General features: G+C 27.4%; 1 protein-coding gene across 2 annotated transcripts in view; it reads right to left on the bottom strand.

The window, feature by feature from the left end:
* The window catches only part of LOC105254355, a 312,818-nt gene that overhangs the window by 206,447 nt on the left and 79,168 nt on the right, over positions 1–27,203 (bottom strand). For both annotated transcript variants that reach the window (XM_025411870.1, XM_020028472.2), the window contains one exon: positions 1,631–1,702. The gene's annotated coding sequence lies outside the window, so the exon portion shown is untranslated. The remainder of the gene's footprint in view (positions 1–1,630; positions 1,703–27,203) is intronic.

Here is a 27,203-nt window from a genome sequence, read left to right as displayed (position 1 = left end):
AGTACGACATAGATTGCAAATGTGCAATCCAATCACAAAATGCCAGTAGTTTGAACCTATAACATCTATGCTGCCAATCAACTGCTGTCGATATCCTATGCTATGTCTACGACAGTGAGATATTGCAGTAACAATGAATAAATCATTAAATATTTAAAAAATGTTCAAGTTTTAAAGTTTTAAGGAGAAATTGAAGAAAGTTAAAGAATATTTTTTACTAGAAATCGAATTAATATTTATTGTTTATAATTTCGACAAAAATAATTTAATATTCCTATTATATATGAAATATATAATATGAAATATATAACGCTTTATACTTATCTTTTAAAAAAATAACACTAATGTTTTAAAAAATAATTTATCATGATTTTGTCATTTGATTTGAGATTTACTTAACAAGCTAAACATTAAGTTAATATTATTAATAACAAATATTTAAAATACTTGTATATTTATAACAATTGTTTCCGATTGCTATTAGACATTCTTATTATTAGGCGATTCAAAAAATAAATTGCATTTGATTATTTTCTGTCAATTATTTGGAACGCAAAGTATTTATAAAGAAAAAATATATATATATATATGTATACGAACAATTCAAAATAATGATTTACTTTTAAATAAAAGTCGTCAAAATCTCAGAGAACGGAAATAGATTTAAATGACAGTTGGAAGCATTCTGCTCGCTTTTGTGTGAACAAGTCCTTAGTCCGAGCACGATTTCAGCATTGCTCTGACCGTGGTAACGCGTTCGTTTGCCGGAACATCATTTTTCATCCGTCGTCTCTCATCTGGAGTCCCGACTATGATTTATCGCGCTGCCGCATCGTCGAAAAACTTGCTAATGCGTGCCGTGCAACGGCAGATGAAGATGCACTGCCGTTTCCGCAGCAAGAGAAATCTCGCAAGTATCGACAGGATTTTCAACGAGCGCGTTAGTGGAAATTAATCTCGGCTTCGTCGCCGCGCAACCGCGCTTTTTCTCGACAATTTCATATCGAAAAAGTTCGTAAAAATTTCTTATCGAAGAATAATATATATTTAATGTCTGTTACTTTTTAATATAAACTTTTTATACAAAATTATTTATTATTTAGATCTAATGCATTCAATATTCTAAATTCTATCAAGTGATGTGATAGCATAGAAAAATTAAAAATTTTTTAAACAAAAATATTTATATAAAAAATTTTTTTAATTAAAGCACAAAAATTAAAAATTATATGAAAATTTGATTCTGTCTTTGAAATATATATATATATATATATACTCATAATTTTAAGTAATTTAACTATTTGATAAAAAATGTTTCATTATTTCATATTTTAATAATACAACATATTCTTCGATAAATTCTAAATGAACTTTATCCTAATAGAAATGTAATTATTAAAATATATTTAATTTTAATTAATATTTACGTAACAATTTCTGCATAAAAACTTATGTATAAAAAATTTCTGCATAAAAACTTATGTATAAAAAATTTATTAGACTTAAAGAAATTTCAAAATAATTAAGGAAATTGTTTATTTCGATATAATAAATAAAAATTCCCATGTGTATTGTATTAAATACAAATACACAATTTAACATGTGTACAAAAAGTTAAGAAACAACTTACAAAAAGAATGTTGTCTCCTGTTTTTGATATTCATCGCGTTCTTTGGTGAAAAGATCGATGTCGTTGCTTTGTCTGTAACATAAATATATAAACATAAATTGAAATTTAATATATAAATTAAAATATAAATCGAAATTTTAAAACATTTATTCATAGACACTTCGATTAAGACGTAATTCGCGATTGTTAACGTCTCTAGATCGTTGTTCGATTAGAAAATCATCGAGGTTTGCCTGCTGCATCATGACACTATGCAAACTCCGGCATGTGTTGCATCAAAAGTTGGAGCCGTTTAGTGCATCGATAAAATCTCAATTACAGTTCTTGACGTATCGTGTAAGGAGACATAATCTACGACTGGCATCGTACATATGTACACATATGGCCACCTAACATTAATAATTTAGACGACAATAAATTGATGATGTGTTTCATCTTTATTCGATACATTGACAATTTCAGAGAACTTTTCATTTATTATACATATATTACAAAGTTACTAAAATTACAATTGCTTATATATAATGCATTTTATTGTAACGCATTTTTATTCAGCAAATTAATTTTAATGTAATTATATTAGGTAATGTAATTATATTAATGTAATTATATTAGGTATGTAATCATATTAGGTTGTAATATGCTTTAAGTTAATATATAATAAGTTATATTAATATCATTAATCCGATTTTTAATTTATTTGCTAATAAATATTTAGAATATATATAATATTTATATATAAATATAAAATTTCCTTCTTCTCTAGAAAATCTCTAGAAAAATGTACTTTTTAAAATATTATTATTTCTAAGTATTAAATGCCATTTTCAAAATCTCAAAATTATTAACATATTGGAATATCATTAAAAATAATAATAAATATTCTAAGAAATGTGTAAATATAAACATAAATGAGATATACAAAATAAATAAATAAAAACCAACTTTGTTTATAAATATGTAGACTAATAAAGAAAGAAGCTATTTCAATTTATCATGCTGCGTAAAGTTGCATCGGAAATTCGTACGCTTTAATGCATCGATAAAATCTCAATTGTAAAATGAGACGTATGGAAATGTTGGTAGTGCGCTCCATACATTGCTTCGGCATAAAAGGAACGTAAATGTACAGCAAATAGGTGCACATAAAGCCCAGGCTAGTAAGCTCCATTGACTAACGGCGTGGCCGTTATAATTTCGCGCCAGACGCGCGAGATACGATGGATCACAGTATCTCGTGCCAGATTTAATTGAAGCCCTTACATAAAGATAGGGAATCAAGGTTTATCTACTACGAGGTCCCGAACATATTCAGCGAGGAGCGAAGAGAACGACATTGCTTCTTTCAGACTGCATCCATCAGATAAGATCTCGCGCACGCAATCCACGAATTACCTGAAAGGACAATTTCATGGCTATGGAAGTTGCTATCATTTAAAAATCTAGATAAGAAAATAGAAGCTCGTTCTGTACAGAGAATGAGTCATTTATCCCTTTGTTTGGACAAAGGTAAATTCACATACTTCTATATAGTGTATGTATACTGCTAACATGGCTATATCTCATGTGATAGGATGTGAAACAAGCGCAGCCATTTACAATTGGGCAAAATTTATACCGGATATTACAGAACTTAATATAACATGTCACTTGATACGTGATTGTAAAAATAATTAATCAACATTCAATATATATATATATTATATACTATATATATATATATATATATATATATATATATATATATATATATACAGAGTGTCGTAGATACCACACGTATCAGCCGAATCTCAAAAACTGAGCGCAGTAGACAAAAATATTTCAGACAAAAGTTGTATGATTTTAAGGGGGACTTCAAGGTCAAACTAATGACATAAAATGTCATTAGTTTGACTTTGAAGAGTCACGTGAAGGTCACGTGAAGGTCATCTTCAACTTTTTAAATGGGACACCCCATATGCTTTTACATATTCTTATAGCTCATCTCGAGAGCTTTCCAAAACACTTTATTAAATTAATTTTCATTAAGTACTTTCCGAGTTATGAGACTTGAAATTATTTCTTAATTTTACATAAACCGTAAAATATCTTGTAAAATATTCATTTTTCGATTATCTCACCTTAATACTTTTATGAACAAAATAATGAGAGGAATCAATTAGTGTAAAGAAAACACATAATTGTTTCGAAAAAAAATGTAATTTGCAATTAACAATTACATTTTTTTTTAAACAATTATGTGTTTTCTTTACACTAATTGAGTCCTCTCATTATTTTGTACATAAAAGTATTAAGGTGAGATAATCAAAAAATGAATATTTTACAAGATATTTTACAAGATTTATGTAAAATTAAGAAATGTATTTAATAAAAACTAACTTAATTATAGTGTTTTGGAAAGCTCTCGAGATAAGCTATAAGAATATGTAAAAGCATATAGAGTGTCCCACTTAAAAAATTTTTTCTCAACATTTTGGTATTAAGATTTTTGTTTCCAAATGATCTCAAAAATTTACCGTTAACGGCCGATTCATTAAGTCTGGAATACTCTGTATATCCTATCCCTAATTGTAAATGACTGCCCTGACTTCAATTGCAACGTCGTTTTTAGCAGTCTAGTATAATATATACAAGTCTGGGTAAATCCATTAACGCGAACCACTGTAAACTAACAATAAACATGTATGCGTAAGAACTAAAAATCCTAAGGAATAACTTTAAAAAAATAGAATTTAAAAAATACAATAAATAATTTGTCATAAAATTTATTTATTATAACACATAGTGAGTAAATCTATCATAATTTTATACGAGAATATCTACAGAAATAGTCATACTTTTAAATAAAATTATTATACATTAATTGACATTCAGTTTTGTTAAAATTGTGATTTAAGATTATATCTTAAAATTATATCATTCTCTGTACTATATACATATAAGATGACTTGTAAAGTGAAAAAGGTAAATTTGTCTTAATTGAAGTACGAAGCAAATGTGAGAACAAGGATGCGAGAGCATCCTTCATTATCAGTGTTGCCGCAAAGAAAAAATCTTTATTTCTTTTTTGTATCTTCTTATAATTGTTTTGATGAAAAATATTGTAGAAAAAAAAAGATTTATATATTTTACTTTTCTTTTAAATCTGTTACTTTTCCACGTATATAATAAATATAACAATTCACATATTTCTTTTCTTCGTCAAATCGTAAAAAAAATCTCTACATGCAACTATTTCCTATTATTTCATCCAAATAAAGCAATTTTATGCAACTGTAAAAGTCAATTTTTTACATACACTATTAATTATTTTTTCTATTCCAATTACTACAATTCTTTAGATAGCATTTTCTTGGCGAATAAAATGAGTAAGAATAACATGGAAATCTCTCTTAAAATTACGATTTCTTAACAACTGCGATTTATTCACACTACATATTCTGTAATTATTGCTCTTAATACTATAAGATACAAATTAACCAAGTGATATAATAACCGCATGTCAAGACACTATAATGCGTACAATATGTAATAATGCATCGAGATGTTCTTCTAAGATGCTTAACTTTTTTATGATCAATATAATATTATATAAAAAAATTATAAATTAGTTTACGCAGGAAATTCTTTGTGCAGATAAAATTTTTGATTTTGAATATATTGAATCAATAATTCGCTATAAAATATTATGTTATGATACTAGAAGCCTATCATGTTACGTTATATATTTCTCCAAGTTTATGAAGTATTTTCGCATTTCGAAAAATAAATAAAGATACGTAATAAAATAATAAATTCTTTATATAATAATCACGTCATATAATTTCGTAATATGAATTTTTTTATTCTTTTCTTTTTATTAAACTTCCTAATAAATATTAGTAAACGGCATTTTGTATCAAACTTTTTAATTCACTTAATTTTATAAATTTCTTACTTAAGCTAATAAAGAAACAATAAAGTTAAATTAGTACGTACATTTTGCTTTATGAATTTTCCGTCTTATTATTAAATATGCCAGACACATCTTTCTTCAAGAATTGTAGAAAGTAGAAATCAAACTTCGACCGAATACGTGAATATGAAACTGTAAAGAAGAATTTAAAAAGCTGCTTTGTTTAAGCAGAATAAAGTTTTACCACAAGTAAGAGTAATATTACTATTTTTGCAACTTCTCTCTCTCCCTTTCTCTCTCTCTTTCTCTCTCTCTTTTTAATCATTATACAAGATAATCAAATTATACAATTTAATCAATTATACAATATAATCAATATAATTTAAAATGTCTTATATACTATTGAAATAGCAACATGAAAAAGTTACGATATAATCATTTATTTATCGCAATTGATCTATTATCATAATTATCTTAATTAATCCATAAATAAATTTTATAATTACTGTAGACGGAAAAGGCTGAAACCGAGTTATATTTACGTACGGACAGATAGTGTTGTCGGAAGGAAAATATATAAAAGCGAAGAATGTATATATATTCAGGAAATTACTGCGTTATATTCAAATTCGGTACAAGAGCTATGTCAGGGAAGGCCCGAAATAAATAAACACGTGTTTCTCGACCGGCTGATCCGTAACTCTGCTTTCGATTTCGCATCGGCCTGCTGTGTCACGAATTCTATCGATCGTACACAATCAATATACATATTTCAATATATGGTACATATTTCACGTCTAGGGCGTGCGCGATCTAACTCGCAGTAAAATATAATTGCCTACATTCAGAGTTTGCTGGTATCTAAATAAAATTATCTAGATAATTATCTAGATAAAGAAATGGATCATCTTTATCTTTAACTAGATGAAGAAAGACAAAGTATCTTTATCTTTATCTTAGATAAAAAATATATATCATCTTATCTAAAAATTATCTAAAATGACGTTTTCACTATGCAAAAGAGTATTCCAGGCAAGCTTCTAAAAATCTATCTAAAATATCTAAAATATATTTTTTATTTAAAAAATAATGTTACAGATTATTACTTTATCTTGTACTTGTTTTACTTAAATTTGTGCAATGCATTAATGTATATTTTATAAAAATGATATATGTATTGTTACACATTGATTATTATATTATAAATATATTATAAATATAAATTAATAAATAAACATTTATCATATCATTTATATGCTTTTTTGTTATTATTTAAATATTCTTTAGGAAAAGAGAAAGAATATGTGTTTATAATTTTAATATCCCATTTATAATTTGCGTCACATTTTTTTACAAATATTTATAGTCTTATAAAATAAACAAAATATCTCTTATAAAATATCTAGTCTTATAAAATATCTAGATAATTATCTAGATTATCGCAATAATCATCTCATCTTTTATCTAGATTAAGTAAAAGCAAAATTATTTTTATCTCATCTAAGATAAATTTATGGATTTTTATCTTTATCTAAATCTTATCTTTATCTTTATCTAAATTTTATCTTTATCTTTATCTAAATAATTTTGAAATTATCTACAGCAAACACTACCTACATTACATTTAAATAATATTTTCTTGATACTATAATTTCAATAAATAGAGATGTATTTGTAATTATAATTATAAATATAATTTATAAAATAAATCTTAGGGCAGGAACGCCTAGTTCTCTAAGCTATAAGAAATATATCTTCCTCTCGTAAATTTTCAACTATTTTTCTTTTTACTTTTCGAGGGGAAAGTTGCAATTTGCACGCCGCGCATTTATGTTAGCTTCGTCGCTAAGTTATCACCGGTAGACACCGCGTGAAAGTAATTACTGCCTCTTTCTCGAAAGTCGGACGACGATTAATCGCTGCTACTGCTTATCATAATTAATTGCAGCATATAACGAGCAGCAGTGTCGCGACCGAAATCCGCGACTCGACAACACCGGAGGTTCTCACGAAATCCCGCTTGTGTGATATTCAATAGCATGCGAGCGCGGTGGCCCGCGGATTTATCGTCGCTCTGGTGCCGGACGTTTATCCAGGATGGGTGGCGTTTTAACGGGCTCGATATTTAACGAACGTCACCGATAATATTTCTCGCTGTTCGCTCGTCGGTTCATAGTGGAGCAGCTAGTTAGCGATTGGAGTTCAAAAAAAGAGGATGGACGCAGGAAGAGAGAAGAGAAGCGTTCCCACAGGCCAGATCACCTGCCAATAAACCGTGTTAATAACGATAATCAGTTAATAAAGAGGAGCAGGGTTGCAACGATAATACAGAACCGTTAATTTTATTATCTCACAGCTTTTATACAATGGATACTGGCAGGTGCTAGTCTGTATTTCAAATGTTAATATGCTAAAGCAATATGACGCTAAAGCAAAATAATCTGATATAAAAAGCGAGATTAAAACATCAAGAAAAAGAATTTTAATATATAAAATATGATATGACTTCTCTTGATTCCGTTAAAAAACAAATTATGATATAATTTTTGATTAATATATTTAAAATATAAATAAATATTGTTTAGAATTTTGATAAAAAGTAAAGCACAAATATATTTTCAAAAACCTTTAACCAATGGAAGTTTGAAAAAATTTCCATTAAAATATAAAATCGAAATATTGCCAGAATTTTTATTTCTATTTTTATTTTTTCTAATATTAATTGTCAAAATTTCTTTTTAAAAATATATCAAAATATATCTTTGAAAAAAAAAGAATATATTCTATTAAATATATTAGAAATATATTCAAGTATATTCTAGAAATATAATAATTATCGCATTCTATAAAAAAAAACTTCAATTTATGTGTATCATTAAATTTTTGAGCCATAAAATATATTTGACTTTTTTTAGAAAATTCCTTTACATAAACCAATTAAAACTTTTTTTCCTAATTTTTCAGTTAAGGTAAAAAAAAGAACAATAAAATTCAAAAGAATTTGAAATAACTTTAATATCATTGAAAGCTGTATGCAAAAAAATTACGTATCGTACTTTTATTCTATATGACTAGGATAGTCTCTCTCAAATTGAGAGTAGTTTACAAAATCGTAAGAATCACGAGACAATTCTTCACCATTATGCTCACGAAATACTTTTCCAGCAATTTTATTATTATATGTTACATGGATACTATGGATTGAGCGCTTCAACACAAACATTGACGTTTACAATAATTGAAATCTGATCCGATGACGTTTGTAATAATTGAAAGGTGGAGTTACTTCTTGAACAGTGGCAGACGGTTGCTCGATCGATCGTCTCTAGGAGAATTTCTATTAAAGTTCCGACAAGTCGGAGTTATACAAGGACCTCCGTAAAATCGGTAGGTCTGCGCACGTGTGCACACGCATGTATACGTATGTTCACGCACACGTCACCACCGACAAATAGCTTTCGTATATTTCTCGACAAACAGTACGACATGCAACGAGGTTGAAAAACGCGAAAAAGAATATGATATTCCATTTATGAATGATAATGTTTGTATACTGAGATGAAATTACATAAATTATGCGACGGAGACATACACTGTACACTGTAGCGTCTTTGATTTTTAACAAGCAAATATAATGTTCCAGCAGCGACATTCTTGATTCCTCTCTAAAAAAGGCATATTATCGATACTCGAAAGTCTCGAAATGTAATACATATTCGATTCATGTGCATTGATGATAAGCCGGTTTTAATGAACAATCATAATTTATTTATATTGATATATTACAGAGAAATATGACAGACTAAGAATTAGCTTATAAATACTAGATTATTAAAGAAACATCAAGTATCTAAGAAAAATTGAAAAGGAAAACCAATGAAATATGTTAAATTAATATCACATGCATTTGATAACATTTGATAGATATTTTCTCTCTCTTATTTATTATATTTGGATTTTCTTTTTATTTCGAATAATTTTAATTCTACATAATAAATATGAAAAGTAAATAAATAATATATAAAGTAATGCTAAAGTACTAATAATCGATATTGCTGTGTTTAAGCTGATATTATTATAAAGTAAACAATTAAAAATACTTTTTTAAAAAGCTAAAAAAATTATTCAAACAAGTTTATTTTAATGTTGGAAATTTCGACAGCGCATTTTTATTCGTTTTATATTTAACCTGAAACGTTAAATAAAGTTTATAAAATAAACTTCTCTAGTATCAACACATCTTTCTCTCTCTTTCTCTTTCTCTTCCTCTGTTTATATGTTCAACAAACTCGAAAAAGCCGATCAAAGTAATGTGGCAATGTAACAAAAGACGCAGCATTTGTTGAAAAGCAATTTCGTAGTTGTTTTTAGTCGCAAAAAACACACTAGTAGATCCGGAATAAAGTAAATATGATCAATACTATTGTTTTGTTTCGTTTAATAAACATTTCTTCTTAAATCTTAATTTAACTACATAAGAATGAGGGTACTCCATCCCAAAGAGCACTTTTGTCGAAAATCGACTTTGTTACAAACAAGAAGACAGAGTTGCTTTGTGCGAGCTAATATAGTTCAAGCTATCAGGTTAGAACCAATAAACGAATTACTAATGTATCACATGCGCATCTTTAATAAGTCGTCCTAGTTTACGAAGTTTCCCGTTTTCAATACATAGTATGCCTATGATAAAACGAATTTCTTGCAGAAAAAAATCCGTCAAAAAACTAAAAATAATAATGATAATAATAAAATAATCAATGTCCAATAGATAATTATACATTTAATAGATATTATAAAATTAATTATGCATTTAATAGATATTATAAAATAATAATTATGCATTTAATAGATATTATAAAATTAAATTACTTTTTCTTCGATTTTTCACATTTTTGGAACAAATTTTTATTTTAAAAAGATGTTTCTTTATCTCACAAAAATAAAAAAATGTGACGAGTTTAAAAAAGAATAAACTAAAGTATCGCATAATGAAAACGCAGAATGAAAATATATCAAAAACTGATAAAAACTGGTGCGTACTTATATTCTCGTTACAAAAAATGTTCTCTCTTTTATTTACTCAATTACATAACTAAAAAGTTTTCAAAAATAAATTACATATTTTATCTTTTTAAAAATTTTCTTTAGTGTGTGCGTGTTCCACAATTATGAAATGCATTTATTTTACGATTCACGACAGCTTTATTAAACTTATGAATATCTAATCTATTTAATCAGTATGATATGCTGTTACAGTTTAAATAAAACAATGATACTTCTGATTATGAGATTCTAAATGTTCGATTATGAGATTCTAAATGTTCGATTTGCAAAAGTTTTTCTCAAATGAGCTGAATAAATATTGCATTATACGAGAAACTGATTAAAACGTTATTTTTTATATGATTTATGCATTATTTTATTATTAAATTAGATTAGAAAAAAATATTAATTAAATAATTAAATTAGAAAAAAATTGCATCCTTCTCCGGTTTAGATAAGGGGATATTTTAGTAAAATAAATCGGCAAGAGAGAGAGAAAGAGAGAGAGAGAAAGAAAGAAAATGAGAATAAATGCGCGTTTTTATTAAGATATTACAAATAATGATAAATAAATATATATATATATATATATATATATATCAGGGAAATTATATATATATATATATATATATATATATATAATTTTCCTGCCTCCCCCCCCTCTTTCTTTCTTTCTTTTTCTCTTTGAAAATAAAGAATCTCAAAAAATTTTTATTTTCCATTTCTAGATAAATATCAAAGATCTTAGAAGACAAGTGAATTATTATTCACTTGGGAAATCCATTACACCTTCTATTACTCATTCGACTTAATCAAGTTCGAATACATGCATATTGCTTGAGAGATATATAATCCTAACTTTCTGTCTATTTAACTGAGCAAAGGCAATCGATCTGATTGATCATGGAAAGCCATCGACGGCATATACCAAGGACGTTAGCAGGTCAGCCATGGGCTTTGAACTGTTCCCGGCGTCACCACAATGCGTGGACGCCCCGAATCCGCATGTTTGCCGACCTATGTTCGACAGCTTTGACGTGTCTCCCGTGGGGACGTAGACACCGGAGATCAAATCTGGAGATGACCAAACCACTGTCCCATCACCACAAGCAATTCGGAATTGATGCTATCTGATCTCACGTGTGAAGAGTTATCACCATATATACCATACCATTATATTAGCTTATCGTCTTAAACGTCTTGTAAGTCTCAAGGAAATGTGTACAAGGAAATTTACTAATTTGAGATACTTTGACGGTTTTTTTTTAATAATTTAACATTTTAACAATTTAAATAATCATCGATACTATTGTATTCATATAAATTTATTAAAATATATAAATATTAATATAAAAAAAATATATATATACATATATATATATATATAATTATACCAAATTATACAAAATTATACAAAGATATGTATCAATAATGTGCAGTTCATTTATATTAAATTTTAATTGTGATTATATATTAATAATTCATTATTAAATATAAAATAATTAAAACATCATTTAAATAAAAATAATCATTTAATTAAAAATTTTTTCAAATAAATAATCTTCTCACTAATTTTTTCTATAAAGAATGATTGAAAGAATACTATATTTAAAATGCATTGATATAATTTGATTGCAAGTTTCTAATTTTTTATCTTATGATATCGTCGATTTCTTTAATTGAAAATATTGAATTAATAATAATGTTTTTTTTCGGCATACTCGGCATTTTGTATTAAATCTTCTCTAATTAAAGGTAATGTAATTAATATATTTATTTTAACAATTATATCAGTATCTCGATACAACACATATACTATGATGAAATTCGATGTTGACATGTGCTGTATATCTAACTTTTACAAATTTAGATCAGCTATTTATTTTCCACATTTCTATCTCACAAATTATCGAAAATTTCATCGTTCCAGAAAGATTATAAAAAATTCATTCATGAATCGAATATCGAACAAATCTATAAATAAAATTATATATATATATATATATATATATATATATATATATATATACAGGGTCTACCAAAAGTGTGGAAACCCCTAAATATCTCGGAAAATATACGTTTTACAGAAAAGTGTTTCCAACAAAAGTTGTAGGGTTTAAGAAGATCTATATACTGATTCTATCAGTTTGACCTTGGATGGCGTCGTCAAGGTCAGGTCAAGGTCACATTGACTTTTTTAAATGACACCCCCTACATTTGATTGCATATTCTTATAGCTTAATTCAAGAGCTTTCCAAAACACTATAATAATGTTCATTTTTATTAAGTACTTTGCGAGTTATGAGGGTTGAAATAATTTCTTAATTTTACATAAACCATAAAATATCTAGTAAACCATTCATTTTTCGATTATCTTACCTTCATACTTTTATGTACAAAATAATGAAAGGAATCAATTGGTGTAAAGAAAACATACAGTTGTTTTTAAGAAAAAATATGGAATTGTTAATTGCAAATTACATATTTTTTCTTAGAAACAACTATGTGTTTTCTTTACACCAATTGATTCCTCTCATTAATTTGTACATAAAAGTATGAAGGTAAGATAATCGAAAAATGAATGGTTTACTAGATATTTTATGGTTTATGTAAAATTAAGAAATTATTTCAACCCTCATAACTCGCAAAGTACTTAATAAAAATGAACATTATTATAGTGTTTTGGAAAGCTCTTGAATTAAGCTATAAGAATATGCAATCAAATGTAGGGGGTGTCATTTAAAAAAGTCAATGTGACCTTGACCTGACCTTGACGACGCCATCCAAGATCAAACTGATAGAATCAATATATAGATCTTCTTAAACCCTACAACTTTTGTTGGAAACACTTTTCTGTAAAACGTATATTTTCCGAGATATTTAGGGGTTTCCACACTTTTGGTAGACCCTGTATATATATATATATATATATATATATATATATATATATATATATATATCGTTATACCAGAACGCTTTGCATTGAACATATAATTATTTTTTTATTCACTCATATAGCAATAATAATAAAAAAATTTATCACAAACTCGAATTAATCGAATTAATTTTTAGTGCTCGCTTAAATGAAATCAATATATACTGATAAATAAAATTTTAATTATACGTAGCAGTTTCTAAACAACGAAATCTCCTTAAAACGAATTAGTGATATATTTTGTAATAAATATTTTTTCAATGTCCTATTGTCATAATTAGTAAAACATAAGACAAAAAAAGCAGAATGTGCTTTTACTGATTAATAAAATATACTGATTAATAAAAAAAAGCAAAATGCGTTTTTACTAATTAGTAAAATATTTAGGGATCTCCGAAAATCTTGTCACAGTTTTAATTAGAAACATTTTTATTGATTCAATTTAAAAGAATATATATATATATATATATATATATATATATATATATATATATATAAAACAGACAATTTTTTAATTAGATTGGAAATATTTGTGAATATTTATAGATATACATTAGTATATTTAAAGTATATATATTAAATAGTATTGTTTGAAAATAGAACACAATAAATTCATGATATTATGTGATACAATTAAGTGATGACTCTAGTTTTTCCTACATTTCTGTATCGATACATTATAAATAATAGAGATAACGCGTGTAACATACGAATGCCAATAATATAAGTACGAACATATTCCAATGTATGTATAACACATTCATTATGTTACCGCGCAGCGGATTCCGATTTTCATTTCCATTAATTTCGTGTAATTGTAGACGGATGAATGAAGTAGAGTACCTATTGTTCGTCAAGCGGACGAACAATACTCGTTATGCTTGGGTCTCTGTTGCATGTCAACCGCAGAAACATTTCTACAAGCTATTCTCTCTCACATATATCTTCGATATGATTAAAGGTGGTTAAATTAATTTAACCTCGAGTATGTAAAACAAGAGATGTTTGACTAAGTGAAAAACCTTGATAAATTGAAATTGCTGAGGATGAGAATCCTATATTATTCTTTGTAATATTCATTTTACTGTACCGAAAAAAAAACAAATCAGACATGCCATTAAAACGTAAAAACATAATAGACTATCGATTTGAATGACCTTCAATTGAGACCGATTGTAAGATAAAAATAGATTGTTTTTACTCGATATATTGATGCTGACCTTAAAAATTCTGTTAATCAATAGAAATAAATCACATATATGTAACGTATCAATCAATCTTCGGCAATATCCATTATTTTAAAATTTAAAAGTTAGATATTATAGAATGTGTTATAACCAAACAAATTTCTTTATTTTTTTTAATAAATATTTTTTCTTTTTTCTTTATTAATTAAATATGTGATTTAACCTGCCTATTACGATTAAAATAAAAATGAAAGATATTATTTAAACAAAGTAACATAAAAAATATAATTTAAACATATAATTAATATATCTTTAATTAGATCAATGATAGATAATCAAATTAAAGTTTCATTTAATCGTATATCTAGCTTACAATTAGTTACAGTGTATATTATTTAATACAAACACTTATTATGAAGTAAATATTATATTTCCTTATTAAATTTAATAATTTAGAGAAAAATCTTGAAAATAGAAAAAGATGTGTATCTTGAAATATATTTCTATATTCATTACAATATCCAGCATTTGTTTAGTACTAATTCGAATTCTGCCAATTATTTGGAATATCATGGTATTGATATTCAATCTAAATTACCCATTTATTACGAAATGTTAAATTCATCAAACATTTCCGCTTTCCGCAAATCAGAAACAAGCGAATGAGCGTATCGATATAGCAGAGGAAACTTGACCATCCAGATTAATTATCACTCATTCACGGCAGTGCTTGGGAAACCAGCTCATTGTTCCATAGGTATCGGGCGAGACAAGACGACATATAATCGCGTTCTGATTGACTCGACCGAGCACACAATTACAGTAGCCCGGATAATATCTTATCAGTCTCCACCGGGCTAGTCATGGCCTCGTCCGTCCGAATCAATTATGCAGAATCATGTAGCAATCGCTCTGCACAAGAATCAGTAATTTAAAACTATAGAACACAGTTATTATCCTATAGCATATTATTTTCGATACACGACAATATTTTATTAATTACTATCTAATTGGGAGCAACGCATCAAAGATGATAGAATAAAAGGAAAGGAAGATAAAACATACAGATATAACTATGCAATCCTCGAAACGCTGAAAATTTAATTTTCTTATCCTACGTTAGATAATAGCTTTTGAAATAAACTTGCAGTCGGTACAGTCTATTGTGCGTACACGTATGTATCCATCAGTACATGCATATACGATTATAGCATATGAATGTATACATGAATTCAGAGTCGCAACAAAATATAATATTTTTTATACAAAAATTTATTTTAATAAGATTAGAATTTTTTGAAAGAAAAAATATATTTCAGAATTTTCAAAGAGAGAAAAAAACCAATATTATAAGGAAACGAAATAATAGGAATTCTAGAAAAAGAGAATTTTCACTGTTTTGAATTTTAAAAATAAAAGCAATATAATATTATAACATAATAAACATAAAAACATGTAATAACATAACATAAAATAATAATAACGATAATAATAACGATAATAACGTAATAATTATCAAGAAGAAATTACAAAAAAATTATATCAAAATTACATCAAAAACAGTTCCATAATAATTAATTTAAATAATAATTATAAACCGAATCGAGTTTTATTACACAAAATGTAAAACTTATTGATATTATTTCATATATAACAATTTTGAATGAGTTATAGTATATTTAATCAACGATACATTTAAAAAAATTTACTTTTTAAACTATTTTATTTTCTTTTGGACGTAGATGAATCTATATATTTATAATTTTTTTTTAAAACATACAAATATTAGCGCTCATTGCACATCTTTTTTAAATTGGTTTACGACGACTTTACATTCAATTTATCATATCAGCCCATTATATAATATTTTATATAATATTTTAAAGCTTTCAATAAGCATCTTGACGAGTCTCCAAATCGCGAATTGTTGTAAAATGTCTCTGAATCACCATTGTTACGAAATGCCAAAATCACTGCCGAAATCCTGCTAAATGGAAAAACAATAACTACGGGAATTAATCACGTTCGTGAATTTTTCAACGCGTGAGGCATCCACCATTGATACCAAATCGATGCTAGCGCAAGAACAATAAAGCTTTATTGCTGTACCGAGTAATTGAGTGCAAACCCTTGCTCACGCATAGCGAAACCATCAACTCTGCACAAACTATATATTGGAATTATGTTTGTTGTAGAAAAAAATATCCTATTTATACACATAAAAATATAATATAAAAAATAATAGATTTTTTATAAATATCATGCGAAAATAAGATATTTATTTAAATTTAATAAACGAGCACAGAGGCGAGGAATAAATGAATAATTATTATTAATTGTTATTAATATTAATATAATTTTTTATGCATTAATTATATCAATATTATAAGAAAAATGTATGCCAAAGAATAAATAAATAATAATAATTTTAAATAATTTACTTTTATTTAATTTTTTAATTTAGAATATTATAAAAAATTTTTTTAAAGTTTGAACACATCTACATTAAATATAAAAAAAAATATTTATTGAGGAACACAGAAAATTGTCACGAAAATTCATATAATAAAACTTTGAAATATATATGAATGTAAACTTCCGTTATTCTATTGACTGGTAAATATTTCAATTGCCGATATTTTACTCGAAAAATATATAACATTATTTACAAAGTTTGAAATTGCATATCATCATAAATCAAATCTCGAAAAAAGCACTTGAAGTTTACTTAACATATACTAGAAGGGATTCATATTCGAGAAAAACGTATCCACGGATACAATAGCTATCGGATATTTTGCAGTAATTTATACACTTCAACGTGTTTGAAACGAACTTAATAATGTAGAACTTACTTTTATTTATTCATCACCGTCGAATAATCTAAAAGTTTACAGAAAGAGAGACAGATATACATATATATATAAACTATATCATTATATTTTCAACTTTAATTCATTGGAAATTTACATATTGAAATTTATGGGCTTACATACGATATAATAAGATATAATTCAATTAACAATTATTTATTATTATAAAAATTAATATTATATAGTTTCTTTTAAGTTTCTTATTATGTAGTTATATAGTTTCTTTTAGTTTTTTTTTAGCTTAAGAATAACGAAATTGATTTTATTGAAACATTAGTTAAAACAATTGTTTAAACGGCATGCAATATTATAGTCATCAATGACCTAATTTCAAAATATATTCTTCCGTTAAACAAATTTTTAAGATGCCTTCCTCTTTTTCAATTATTATAATTAACATTTTTCAAATAACTCTTTTATCTAGAGCAATTCTTTATTTTCAACATAAAAATAAATTATATAAAAATTATGGCTGCATGTAATATATGAATAAAAACGGAAATATAATATAAAAAAAGAGACTTAATTTTTTGGCTAGTTTGGTCGACTACAATTTTTTCAATGATCCATAAAAAAAGAATTTTTTCTCACGCTATTTTTCTCTTTTGTTCTGTTTTAAATATTTTTGCATAATAGACGAATATAACTAATGTTTTAGAAAAACATTTTAAACATTCTCTAGATCAAAATAATTAAATCTTTAAAAAAGTATTAAGTATATTAAGTATTTGAAAAGTATATAATGTATAATCTTGTATATAAGTCACTGAATATCTGTAAAACTTTCTATTAACGTTTATTTTCTAACAAACATATAAAGAAAATCTATATTTCTAAAGTTATCAGTGAGAGAAATTAAATGCTAAAGCACACATTGATGTTAATACGGATTTAATATAATATTATTTCTATTCATATTATTGTTTAATCTAGATTTTTTGAAGATTTTCCGAAGATCACCGTATCGTTGTAATTTTTTATAAATTTGGCGAAACTTCAGCTAATCTAATGTAAAGTAATCTAAAAAAGTTAAAGAGGGTAAAAATATTTTATACCTATTCATGATAAAATTTTCTGATTCAATCATTATTAGATCTTCAATGATATTGATAAATACCATACTATGCAAATTTTATTCAATTAGTTTTGTTTATGTGTATAACTACATGCTGTTATAGATTTTGATTTTAATAGCAACTTGCATTATTCATCCGCTAAAACATAAAACAGAAATTGTGTCAGAATCGCATAACGATTAAACGATATTATGACCATTCGTAAACTTTACCAATCGTAAACTTTAATTGTATCATGATGTCTTATGCTAATTATACCATTGCCGAAACAACAACAGCAATGCATTACGTACGTTAGTTAATTGTACGAGAATACAAGTTATGACCTGGTGTACAACAGTTACAACCAATTCATTTCTGTAGTACTTCGCGGTTTCCCCATCAACGGGCAAAGTGTATAATTAGACAAAACGTATGCGTAATCAATGAAACTATTGGCTAATGTAATTGACGCGATTGAGATGTATTTGCATATTTTATGAGATGACGTACATTAATTATCATTGGCATATATTTCTGCCGTGTATGCATCATTAAATTTAGTTTCATTCTTGTTTTAAATAATCTATATCTATATCATATATATTTGACAATATATATAAATATGGCAATATAATTTCCAGTTTAAAATTTAATAACATTGAATATAAATATTGTATAATAATGTCGAAAAAATTAATAATATCGAAATAATTAAGTTTCATATTAAGCGAAAATATTTTAGTGTCAAAGTTTCAAACTTAAATTTAAATTTAAATCATTAAAGTGTACTAAACATTTCCTTTCTTTAATCTATATATATTGCATTTGATCGAAAATCAATATGAGACTTACATGTTTAGCGAAAATGTACATAATGTTAAGAGACATATAAATGAGGACTGTTGGATATGTCATCGAGTTTTAATTTATATCATTGGCTTGAATTATCACAAATCTTTCTTATTCTTCGTATAAATATATATTACTGCCATTTTAGCACTTAATGTATGATTCTGTGAGTCTGTTAGACTTGATTGTTAATTAATTAATTTAAATTGAGTGCAAGAAGTTATTGTTAAGAAATCATAAAGCTAAGTGTTCAATCAAAGAAAAAGCTATAAAGATATTTTAAACTAAAGAAGATTTGTTAAATTTCAAAAGGAAAATAAAAAAGAAAGCAGAAAAATTAAAATAATTAAATATTATTAAATCTCTGTAAAAGCAATAAAGTGTCTCTAGGATTAGACATCAAATTAAAAAAAGATGAATTTATTTTTTATTGGAAAGTTATTTCAATGTTTTAAATTAATTACACGTCTATGGCTTCTAAACAATTATTTTCTTAATGTTTCTATGATTTAATCATTTTGCTTATAAACGAAAACATTTTCAATTTGCAATTTCTTTTTGAACAGTAATGAATTGTGATTTTAAAGCAATTTTTCAAACGTTGTACTTTATCTTTAGAAATGTTTATCATACATATATATAATATATATATAATATATACAGGGTGACCCATTTTAACTTAGGCAGCCAAATAACTCGAAAAATAAGCACACTACGAAAAAATGGTTAGAATCAAAATTTCGTCATTTCGAGGAGGACGTACAATGACGTTAAAATCAGCCCCCCCACCCCTCCCCCTGGGCGGTGAGGGGGAGCAAGTTTGAAATCTTAAATGGAACCCCCTATTTTTCATTGCATATTCTTGTAGCTTATCTCGAGAGCTTTCCAAAACACTATAATTAAGTACCTTTTTATTAAGTACTTTTTGAGTTATAAGGCTTGAAATAATTTCTTAATTTTACATAAACCATAAAATATCTAGTAAACCATTCATTTTTCGATTATCTTACCTTCATACTTTTATGTACAAAATAATGAGAGGAATCAATTGGTGTAAAGAAAACATACAGTTGTTTTTAAGAAAAAATATGGAATTGTTAATTGCAAATTACATATTTTTTCTTAGAAACAACTATGTGTTTTCTTTACACCAATTGATTCCTCTCATTATTTTGTACATAAAAGTATGAAGGTAAGATAATCGAAAAATGAATGGTTTACTAGATATTTTATGGTTTATGTAAAATTAAGAAATTATTTCAAGCCTTATAACTCAAAAAGTACTTAATAAAAAGGTACTTAATTATAGTGTTTTGGAAAGCTCTCGAGATAAGCTACAAGAATATGCAATGAAAAATAGGGGGTTCCATTTAAGATTTCAAACTTGCCCCCCCTCACCGCCCAGGGGGAGGGGTGGGGGGGCTGATTTTAACGTCATTGTACGTCCCCCTCGAAATAACGAAATTTTGATTCTAACCATTTTTTCGTAGTGTGCTTATTTTTCGAGTTATTTGGCTGCCTAAGTTAAAAAAAAAATGGGTCACCCTGTATATAGAATGAAAATAATTCTTTATCATATTTTCTATGTATGTCAAATCCAACAAAACATCCTTCCACAAATTAAAGATTCAATTATATTAATATTTAATACTAAAAATTAAAATTTATATGCGTTCTTTTTAAGACAATTTTATTTTACAATAAAGAATAGATTTTAAATGTAATTTAATTCAATAATCAATTAAAATATTCACAAAAAAAAAAGAAAAAAAACACAATAAAGAATTCGATTTAAATTTTCATTCCAAACTGATTAAAAAGTGTTTACTAATGTTTGTTTTTCTTTTTATATATTTATACATATACATATTTCTTTAATTTATTGATTTCCGAAACATCTAATATAAAACTGAGTGCAGCATTATTAAACCTCAGGAATACTTTCATTACTTTTTATTCTCGCATCACAACATACGACCTCGGAGAGATTTGCAATTAAAATACAAATAAAAGTAAACGGCATGAAAAGAAACAAATTGAGATTGTCTTTTCATTTCTTCAATATTAAGGTCACAGACAAAGTAATGAAAGTTTATTACCGACAGAAAGAGTTAACGAGAAAAAAAAAATTGGAAACAATGGATATGAACAGATTAAAACTTCTGTGCAGCAATCGACGTTTTATGTTACAAATAATAATAAAACTATTGTACTTAAAATTTTTTAATCCCGCTGAAAGTCATCGAATATTGAAGACTATACGAAAAAACTTCGATCAAAATAAAATGAATTAAATCAATTAAATTTACAAAGGAACAAAATCAATTAAATTTACAAAGGAACAAAAAAGATGTTTAAGTTGTCCTTGTAAATTAATAAAGAAATATCATTCGCAATATATTTTACTGGATAATAAAAGCGATAAATAATAATCATAAATATTGAAATTGCATCAAAAAATGAGAGTCAAACATTCTTTATTTTAAAAAATTTGACTTTTTTTAAGTTTTTATCCATTCTTATCCATTTATAAAATATTTTTCTCTTTCTTAATAATATTTTTGTGAATTTCAATAATATTTACAATAATAAAGAATATTACAAAATTATAAACAATTATGATGATTTTATTTAAGAAAGAAAAGAAATTAAATATAATTAATTAAAAGCACATTTATACACTGAATAATTATAAATTACAAAACAAATCCTTTTAAAAATGTGATATTTTTTTTAAACGGCTAAATAAGATAAATAAGATAAATTTTCACCGCAAGATGATTGTCTAAAAAAATAAAAAAAATTTAAGAAACACACTAATCTCACGATTTAGTGTCAATTTGAGCGACAAAAAGCTTTCAATCGAATGCTGTCGTTTTCTTAAACTCCCCGAGAAATGAAGCAGCATTGTTACGATAAAGTACTGCGGATGACTTCAGTTTATAACGGCGGTTATTAAGAGCGTTGCCAACAATTTCACGGGCCATTGTGCCGGCGGACAGTTTAGGAAAGCGCCGAATGTGCGTGCCGCTGTCGTAAATCCAGTCCCGGAAATCGGCTACGAGGTAATACGTTACTTTATCGAGCTCGCGCTTCTGTGTCGTGCCATCTATATCGCATTCACTGCATATATGTACATGTATTCACATGTAAACACCTGCATTTGTAGGTGTTCCATGTGCATGTATGACAGAGCGTGCCTCCGTCGGAAATAGGCCGGTGGCGGCAACGCTAAATTGCGGTGCCCGCGTGCTTAATACTGTTAACAGACTGCTACTTCGTTAGTCACCGTCACCCGCTTAACCTCCGCGGTGACACTTCTCCAATTGCATCCGAAAGCTTGTTATAGAAGCTCGCTCTTTACCGCAAAATTAGCGTAGCGATGCGATAGAACGATCTCAAAAAGATCGCCGTTATTAATTTAAACCATTCTGTTCCAAAATTATTTAGAGAAATGGCTTTACTCTTACATTACATATTGTTACTTTGATTATCGCAAAATTAAGACAGAAAGGCAAAAAATTAAAACGCAAAAATCCAAGATAATAATCTCACACTGAGAAAAAAATCTGGTTGCATTAATTAAAATTCTGATAGATTCAACCGGTATGTTGGAAAATGGACGAATCAGAATTCTTGTAGGAATTACCAGATGAATCTGATTAATTTCTTCCTGTTAAATTTACCAAATTTCTTGGTTAATATTCATAAGTTAATATTTATTTTTTTATTATTAATCACATGCGAAGAACACATACGGTAATTTTAATTTTAATAAATTATATTTTACACATATATACACTGAGAAAAAAATCTGGTCGCATTAATTAGAATTCTGGTAGATTCAACCAGTATGTTGAAAAATGGACGAATCAGAATTCTTGTAGGAATTAGCAGATGAATCCGATTAATTTCTTCCTCTTATATTTACCAAATTTTCTGGTTAATAATACTAAATTCGCCAGCACCAAGTCGTCTAAAATTTTCGCATCTAATCTCAAAAGTCTGTTTAATATTCTGAATTCCAACAAGATTATTGGATAAATTCAATCCAAATTAATGAATAAATTATTTTAAATTCAGTTTGTTGGAAATTAAAAAAACTGATAAACAGTGATGCAAGAAGAGAATGCAGCTCAAACACACACATAATCAGGGAGCTAGCGTCCTCTTTCTCGAGCATTACTGCTCGTAACAAAAAAAAATATACTTTGGATTTAATGTTAATATTAATTCTTTATATACATTTTATGGCAAATATTGAATACGAGTTAAGTTAAGAGTGGCTCGCGAAGAAATTAATGTAACAAGAAATTTATAGATTCAACCAGAAAATACTAACCAAATCCTTATAGTAAAAATCTATTAAGCGTTCTAGTTATAAAAAATCGAGTCTTATTATGATAACTAGAAATTTTTGTTTGATTTAACCAAAATGCCTTCAATCATATACATCTTGTTGGTACAATCAAACGATTTTTCTCAGTGCAATAACAAAAATATGCGTTCCGAATAGATAAAGAATTAATTAGAAAAAGACGGAATATCGCGGTTATCTTCGGATTTCTATAGGGCATGTTTCATTCGAATGTATTGGTAAAACGAATGATAAATCGATTACGCTTATTGCAAGAGGGAGGTCACGAATTGCGGCACGATCGAGAATAGTCGCGGTCTAACTTTGATCTTGTTTCAGGAGCGGGCCGCGAATTTCGAAATTGGAATTCTCGGTCAGATAGCACGTACGGTCTCGAGCTCGGTGGTTAATGCAGTAATATCCAACAGATTATGGATTTATCCAATCGGTTTGTATACACGTATGTACATGGACGATGAAACGAGGAACAATTGTCCAGCTCCTGCTCTGTACACAGCTGCTAGAATAATCATTTTGTTGCGCCGCAGAAATATCCATCCTCGTATCTGTCGACGTCGCTCTTCCTTCGCGTCTTTCTTGTCTCGTCGTATTTCTAGCCCGCGCGTATATGTCTACGCATTGCCATGTATTCGCCATTTGTCACGGAATATTATGCATCGCGCGACCACGCGTATTCGATCGGCATAAGGAACATCGATAGATACTCGAGTTTGGATATTACTGGTGTTTTATCGCTTCGCGCGGTCCACCGAGTTCGAGAGTTAACTCCGATCACGCTCGCGAGCTCCCGAACGGAGAGTTAGAAAATCGCTCGGCTGACTCTCGAATCTAATGCGCGATTTACTGGCGGACCATGCGGAACCATAGATTACAGTTAATATCCCAGAATCGAACTTCGATGATAAAGAAACTTCTATGTGACGAACGTTAATTTCTCTATCTTTAGCCGCTCGAAAGCATGGACTTAATATCAAGCTTGTGTTAAGTACTTCAATTTCTCGTTCTGTGTTTTATCTGTCTAATATAACCCAGCAAACACCAAGTAACATTTATATAATTGTTAGTTGTAATTTTCCACTCAACAATATAACTGTAATATAATATGTAACAGTTATATTGCTGAGTGGGAAATTATAACTAACAATTATAAAGGAGACCGGAGACAAAAGTAACATTTTTTGTATTATAGGTCACTAATTAATTATCGTTAGAGATATAATAAAAAAGATTATATGTTAAAAAACTTCATTTATTGTTTCTATTATTATGCCTATTTTCAATCTCAAATGATAAATATTTAAAGAGCTATTACAGCTTTTCGCAAAGTTGATTGTTACTTTTGTCCTGGGGGCTTGGGACGAAAGTAATATAGTCTGGAGATAAAAGTACCGGTTCTTATTTTCGGGAAAATAAAATAAATATGCCTTTTTTCAATTTAAGGCAACTTTTATTACAATCTTTTATTAAGCAAGATAACTTTTATTATAAATTTGTATTATATTATATTGAAATAAAAAAAAAATAAATATTTATTTTTATCATCTTTGAAAAACTTAAAAGAAATAATCTTCGTTAAGCAAAATAATTATAAGTAATATCATAAAATAATTATACTTAATATACACACTAGTTTTGTACTTTTTTAAGTCTAAATAATAGTTTAATTCTAAATAATAGTGTAAAAATTGTATGATAACTACTTATACAAAATTGATTGGTATCTATTCCGAATCACAATTATGGCATACATAATAAGAATCGCCTTTGGTACAATTATTATGGGACCAGCCTTTATACTTTCGAATAAAAAAAATTTTTAGAATAAAAAATAAATTTTTAAAATAAAAAATGTGTTTGGGAACAAAAGTAACATGACATTGTGGACGAAAGTAACACGTTTCAATGCTTAAAGTATAAGGGCTGGTGTTTGGAAATTATAACCTAAATATGATGCAAGACTTAGCCAATCAAATCAACTATAAAAACTTATGAATACATTTTAGAAGAATACATCGACAAATAATTACGTCAATATATACACTTTAATTAGGCATAGATATAAAAAAACTAAAACAAGAAATACTTAGGTGAATAATGCGAATACACTAATTTCACTCCTGCATGTGCAACCAGCGCAATTATTCTACAACAATTAGCTGAAAAGGAAGAGAATTGGAGTGTTTGACTATGTAGTACAAATTATTCAACCTATTGTGTAGTTTAGTAGGAGGTTTGTTACTTTCATGATGCTGTTACTTTTGTCCCCGGTCTGCCCTATAACTGTTATTTGTTTGTGGGAACACTGGCAGTTAATATAATTATGGAAAAATTATTATAAAAATTTTTTAAAATGTATGTAATTCTAAATAATGTGCAATTTACGCGTTTCTTTCGACCATAAAAATAAATACACATAAACGATTAAATATTTTTACTCTAAATTCTAAATAAAATAATATATTTCAATAAATTTTTAGTGCATTTTAGTGAAAATTTTATATTAGATTTTTAAGTATTTTTTCAATTTTATTATAGTAAAATTTATTTCCATCATCTCTCATATTCTGATGCACATCAACCGAATTGCGGAAAATATGCCATTATTTTAAGACATTAACATTTATCTGAGAGCTAGATAAAATACTCACACGTGAAATGCATTACAGAGAAAGAAATTTTAAATCGTAGTAACGATGTTAATGTTTACCGCAGTTCATATTTACGCCGCAATTAATAAAATTATATAAAAGTTTCATCTCGGCTTAAGGCTCTTATATGTCGTATGTATGCAGACAGTCGTTATCCAGCGGGATTAAATCATTCGTCGTAGCTGCGTGAATTATTCGGTTAAGTGAGATAACTTTTGTACATATTAAATGCATTATAAATAATACATAGCTATTTTTCCTTTTGCGGCCACAACGATATTAATAATCGCTTTAATTACGCGACATATTTGATTATGCATTACACTCTATAACGCATAGATGATATGCATTACAACTAACAATTATAAATTTTAAGTGATTACGCAGTGCGAATTAATTACACATTCGCATTTAACTCGCAACGGATGGCGATACAATTACTGTATAATCAGCTTTGGAGTGGATTACATTGTAATCCGGACCTCGCCCAACCTTTTTCCTTCTCTATCGTTAGTATCGATTGTCGACTATTTCTGATTAACTTGTACGAGAATAGTTGGTTGTATGAGACAACCGATGGGACTGTAAAGAGAGTCCGAAATACACAAACATAATGTACTCATCATGTGGCCTACATGCGAATACAGCGCGTGTGGGAAATCGAATAACACGAAAATGGCGGGTATCGACATCGCGGATTCCGCGGT

The sequence above is a fragment of the Camponotus floridanus genome, unplaced genomic scaffold (assembly GCF_003227725.1).
Source record: "Camponotus floridanus strain SB8 unplaced genomic scaffold, Cflo_v7.5 scaffold44, whole genome shotgun sequence".
Taxonomy (NCBI): domain Eukaryota; kingdom Metazoa; phylum Arthropoda; class Insecta; order Hymenoptera; family Formicidae; genus Camponotus; species Camponotus floridanus.
This window is presented reverse-complemented; position numbering and strand designations above follow the sequence as displayed.